This window comes from Saccostrea cucullata, unplaced genomic scaffold, assembly GCF_032062105.1.
Source record: "Saccostrea cucullata isolate Sc308-1 unplaced genomic scaffold, CSIRO_AGI_Scuc_v1 ctg1042, whole genome shotgun sequence".
Taxonomy (NCBI): domain Eukaryota; kingdom Metazoa; phylum Mollusca; class Bivalvia; order Ostreida; family Ostreidae; genus Saccostrea; species Saccostrea cuccullata.
The window spans coordinates 109268-114602 of NW_026938310.1; the positions used below are offsets into that span (position 1 = coordinate 109268).

Sequence of the window (5335 nt, forward strand, 5' to 3'; positions counted from 1 at the left end):
GCATTTAAAACGTAAAAAAAAAATTGCTAAACTGAATTTTCCGTAAAGAATTTGAATCACTAGGTGGCGTATCGCGGCAGAATGCTTCTCTCTCATTGGTTAGATTTTCAGAGAAGAAAGAAGGACAAAATGGCGAAGAAAACACCAAGAATTTGCTCAAGAAAAACAACAGAGATGAGAAGATCTTTTGAATCTACACTGAAGAAAGGCACCCCAAACGGCAGATTAGATACAGGTAGTTATTTGTTACAGTTCAGAGCATCTTTATTTTTGTTTTTATCGTCTGAAATCGTAAGAATAATGTTGACCTAAAATGGCGCGTTCCAAAAATTCAAAATGACCATTGTATAGTTGTAATTATTGTGAAAAAGCGCCTTGTAAATCATTCTCAGCTTATGTTGTTATACATATAATTAACTGCTGTTTAAACGCATGCATGTATTTTGCACCATTGTATTTAACTTTCAAAAATATTATGTTTTTCGTATTCTGCATCGTCCCGATCATGTAAAATTTCCATAATTTAAAAATTACAACGTGTTGTAGTATTCCGGAATTTTAAATGTAGGTTGGTTTTAGAGGATAATATCGTTATGTACTTGTATCCGGTGTTAACTTTTTCATTTGCAAAATCGAAAGATTTGACCCCACGCTTATGTTTTTTTCAGAAAAGGTGAGCTTTATTGTTCATTATAGCTGCTGGATGTGTTCAATGTTACTCTCAGAAGTAGTTTCTTGAATCGTACATTTATTTTTTGCTGAATTGTTTTTATTATTGATGGAAGACTGTGCTGCACAGCTGAGGAAGGGGTTCAATATATTTTTAACATACATGCAATCTAGAATCGTAAATATTAGACATGTAAGAGGGCATCATGATGGGAGAATGCCATCGTGTAGTATTGTATCACTGTGAAATGCCAATTTGTACATGTTGTAGTCATGAAAGTAAAATTCCTGAGAACTTGCAGATTTTTGGGCTATGAAAGTGACTTGATAATTTTCACAATGCCGCACATTATTCAAGTTGAAGTATTTTATTTTCATACCATACATAAGGATTTTAAAGCAAATGTCGAAAGTGAATAAACTATTTATATACAAAGATACATAAGCATCTTTTCTTACAAGGCATAATTATGATGAATTAAACTTAAAATGATATTTATTTTGAATTAAATTTTAATTTCATGTTGACACATATGCATGTTTTGATCTATATGAAATAAATAAGACTATTTAAGCAACCGAAAACTTGATTTAGTGTGCATGGTTTAATTCTTCATTAGAAATACTTATGTTATTTTTGTACCCTGTGTTTCAAATATTAAATGTGGTGCTGCACCGTGCAGTTTCTAAATATCAGAAATCACTTTTAAATCATATTAACCATAAACATGATTCTCTTGATATCAACAGAACAGCTATTGTTTACCTGTATTGTATATAAATTCTGCATTATGATAAACTGGAGCTTGATGAAATGAGCAATTGGCCATTATCAATTTCTTAAGTTGCATGCATTGATATTATATAGTCATATACTAGTATTTGTTTGTTGCTCATAGAAATTATGATATCCGTTTAGAGAACTTTTTATTCATGTGGATACATCACCAACACAGTCTCTGCTCTCATCCGAGGGAGTGGTCTCTATGTACTACATTGGATTCTAGAATTCTAGGATTCTACATTGGATTCAGACCCGTGATGTAAGAATCAGCACCTACTTCCCAACTTGAGGCGTGTCGCTCTAACCACTGGGCCACACTGTGTGACCCATTATGAAAATTTGATATAATACTTTTACGTCTATATGACTTCTAAATTTTATTGACTTGATAAAATGACTGATACACAAATAAGATTTTTGTAATCTCTCTGTTTATAGCTGTTTACCATTTGCCATATTTCTATCACTAATTAAATCAATTTTCAACAATGGCCACTAAAGAGTCATACTTCTGTCTTATTATATAAATAATTATCTGCCCTTGATGCAAAATGGAATAAATAAAATAAAGTATTAAATGGATTATAATTTTAATCAAAGAAGGCCTACATATCTTAAACAAACATAATTTAGATGTAGTCTTGCTTTTATGAAAAATTGTAACTTATTTAATTTTTCTCACTCTCAGATATAATTGCTTTTCAAGAACTTTTAAATTGTGGTTGTGATAGGACTGCCACTTAAAATTAGACCAGAGTGTGTCCATTTTAAAATGATACAATTTTCCATCATTTTTTTCTTTGTCATGTGTCTATTAAATTTTAACTGAATGTCAGGTGCAAGGAAATGGACATGCAAGTGGTTTTTGGGACTTTTCCTAGCTCATGCTAAAAACAAAAACAGTTATTAATGTACGGTACTGTACTAATTTGATCTATTTTAATTTCAGATATCCACTGAACAAACCATCTGAAAACTAAGGCTAATAGGAGAGGATGAAGAATACTTCTGTTAAAAGGTATGTTTTAACAGTGAGTAAGAACTTAATATAATTTATGTAGCTCTATTTTAGGAAATTAAGGACTAAAGCATAAAGTTTATGTTTTTATTTTCTATTGTTTTGTTAATCTCACTGTGTCATGTTAAGCTCTCTATTTAGTATTCATCATCATGATCATAGTCAGTGTGTTGTGAGGTTGGGGGGGGGGGGGGGAGGGGGTTAAAATGTAAGCTGCTTTCAGCTCCTTTTTAAGTTTTTTATAATATCTTTATATGTTTCCATGAAATAAACATTTTCTTAGAAAGTCTCATTTTGCGAGCTACCTACTAAAATTGTATGATTTATTTAAGATAACTATTATCATAATTTTCAGCTTCTCTGCAACCGCTCAACCAATTTCAACCAATTTTGGTGAAGGGGAACAAAATTTATAAATTTTATCCCCCCCCTCCCCCCGCGGGCCTGAGGGGTGGGGCCAAAACCACTAAAATTCATGCAATCTTTGAAAATCCCCTTCTTCTTTTCCCCTCCTGAACATCAAGCAGTCAAACTGTTGGTATGATTGTAATCGGCATTGAGTCCTCTACCATAATTATGAAATTCATGACCCCAGGGTCAGGGATTCTAGTATTAGGGTGGGTCTTATAGCTCTTTGGAATTAATCAAACCATTTAAGATGAAATAAAACCTATGAAAACATTTAGTAAATTTTGAAATGTGTGGTCCCAGGGTTAGTGGTTCCTGTGGGGTGGGGTACACAACTGGTGGTTATAAAATGGAATTGCATTGTATCTTTATTACTCTGATCTACCTTTGGGTATTTAGTAACCAAAGTAAGCATGCTAACTAAGTGTATAATTATGATAAACAAAGGTGCGTCTTTCGAAATTGTGAATTTCATGGCTTTTTGTTTAAATTACGAACAAAATTCAATTGAGTGGAAGTTGTTAAGCCTAGAAAAAAAAAAAAAATTTGTTTCCCCTTTCAGGCTGAAAAAATATAGGTAGATAGGTAGGTAATTATTTTTTTTTGAAACATTTTTTTTTTTTTGCTTCTTGAATCAAAAAGTGTATAGAAGTTACATTAATGACAAAAGAAATGGTGTTTTTAAGCATTTCTGTGACTTAAAAGAAAGGTAACTTAAACTTCTTTCTGTCTTGAACATGTTGAAAAGCTTGCAAAGTTGGAGACTATAATTCCCTGGGTGAAATCTTGCACTTCATGGGACAAAAGCATTAAAAATAAATTTAGGGTCGGCACTATATATTAGAGTCAGTCAGGAACAAACATATTTTTTTTTCTAGGCTTTACATGATACTCAGGTGACCTACAAGGTCTGTGGGCCTCTAGTTGTTATTCAAATATCATGAATCATGGTCTAAGGGTCTAGGTTAGGGGTACAAAAAATATTTTGATGAACAAGTAAAATGAAGAAAAAAATCCTTAATTTACTTTGAAAATCTTATCAGAAACAAATCCATACATACATATTCAGTACATTTATTTAAATACATTCAAGTTTGTTTATTTCATTATCCCTTGTCAAGTGTGTAAAAGAGGCAACTTTAATAAACTAATGAGATTTTACACTTGATAAATTTTTAGATTTTATTTTAAATCATTCTGATCAAAAATGCTGAAAATCTGAAATTAATCAAACAAAGGCTTGTGCTAGAACAGTTTTAGGAACTTTCAGTTTGTCAATCTTATTAAAATTAAATGTTAGATCTGCGCACATATTGGCTAAAATCTAATGGCATCCTGTAGAGTGTCACGTCAGACATTAAATTCTATTAACCAATCAAATACTCGAATGCAAAAATTATTGTATTTAATTTATTGGAATGAATAAGTCTAGAGTCTGAGTTGTTCCGTATTTGACATTTGACATGACCTTCTATGGATGCTGTTAGATGTTGTGTAGCGAGTATGCAAGAGGATCTAACGTGTTGTTTTATTTAGATTGGGATTTTGTTAAACTATATTTTTATATATTTTCAATAGGTTGAAGTAACTGACGAGCAGGTCAATCCAACTTGAACTTGAAGTGCAAGTGGGTCTTCAAAAATGTGGACCACTCAAGGACTTTTCTGTTGGTTGATGATGGACTACAAACTGAATATTTAACAAAGAAATCAACTTTGGTGCTTATTGGCTACTAATGATGTGAACTTGTGCATTTATTATACCAAGTACTTTTACATTTCCTTGATGATACTAGACTTGCGTATACCGAATTCAGGTTTAGTTGATTGATTGCAGTTCTAAGTTCCTCTCACAACATTATATCTCTCATGTATGAGACATCATTAAATGCAGACATTTTCTCTGTCCTCCTGTTGTGACATGAGAGCTCGGACTTAGTTGTAAAAATATTTATGATGCAAGAGAAAATAAATGGCCAAGCCAATGTATGTAAATGTTGATAATAATATTAAATATTCTTTGATAACTAGTGTGAGTGTGTTTTGTTTTTTCCAATATGAAAATTCAGGGAGAAAATGAGTTTTGGTTGAAAAGCTGGGCTAAATTGTATAATTTATAGTACAGTTTCTGTTGCGGAAACCTATGGTACACCATATGTATTTCAACCGTATACGCATACTGAAACCTTGCGTAAACCTCAAGTTTCAGTTGCGGAAACCTATGGTACACCATATGTATTCCAACCGTATACGCATACTGAAACCTTGCGTAAACCTCATGTTTCAGCAAGTTTCAGTTGCGGAAACCTATGGTACACCATATGTATTTCAACCATATACGCATACTGAAACCTTCCGTAAACCTCAAGTTTCAGCAAGTTTCAGTTGCGGAAACTATTTGGATTCGTGGACACCTTTGGTTTCCGCACTGCGGAAACTTGATGAAACTTGAAGTTT

The 5335-nt window shown here is 32.5% G+C and overlaps 1 long non-coding RNA gene across 1 annotated transcript; it reads left to right on the forward strand.

Annotated features, from left to right (window-relative positions):
* Nucleotides 1-628: 628 nt before the first annotated feature.
* LOC134249954 (uncharacterized) lies at nt 629-4909 on the forward strand. Its single transcript, XR_009988401.1, has 3 exons — nt 629-673; nt 2403-2471; nt 4458-4909. It is a non-coding gene; the product is annotated as an uncharacterized LOC134249954 (long non-coding RNA).
* Nucleotides 4910-5335: the final 426 nt, after the last annotated feature.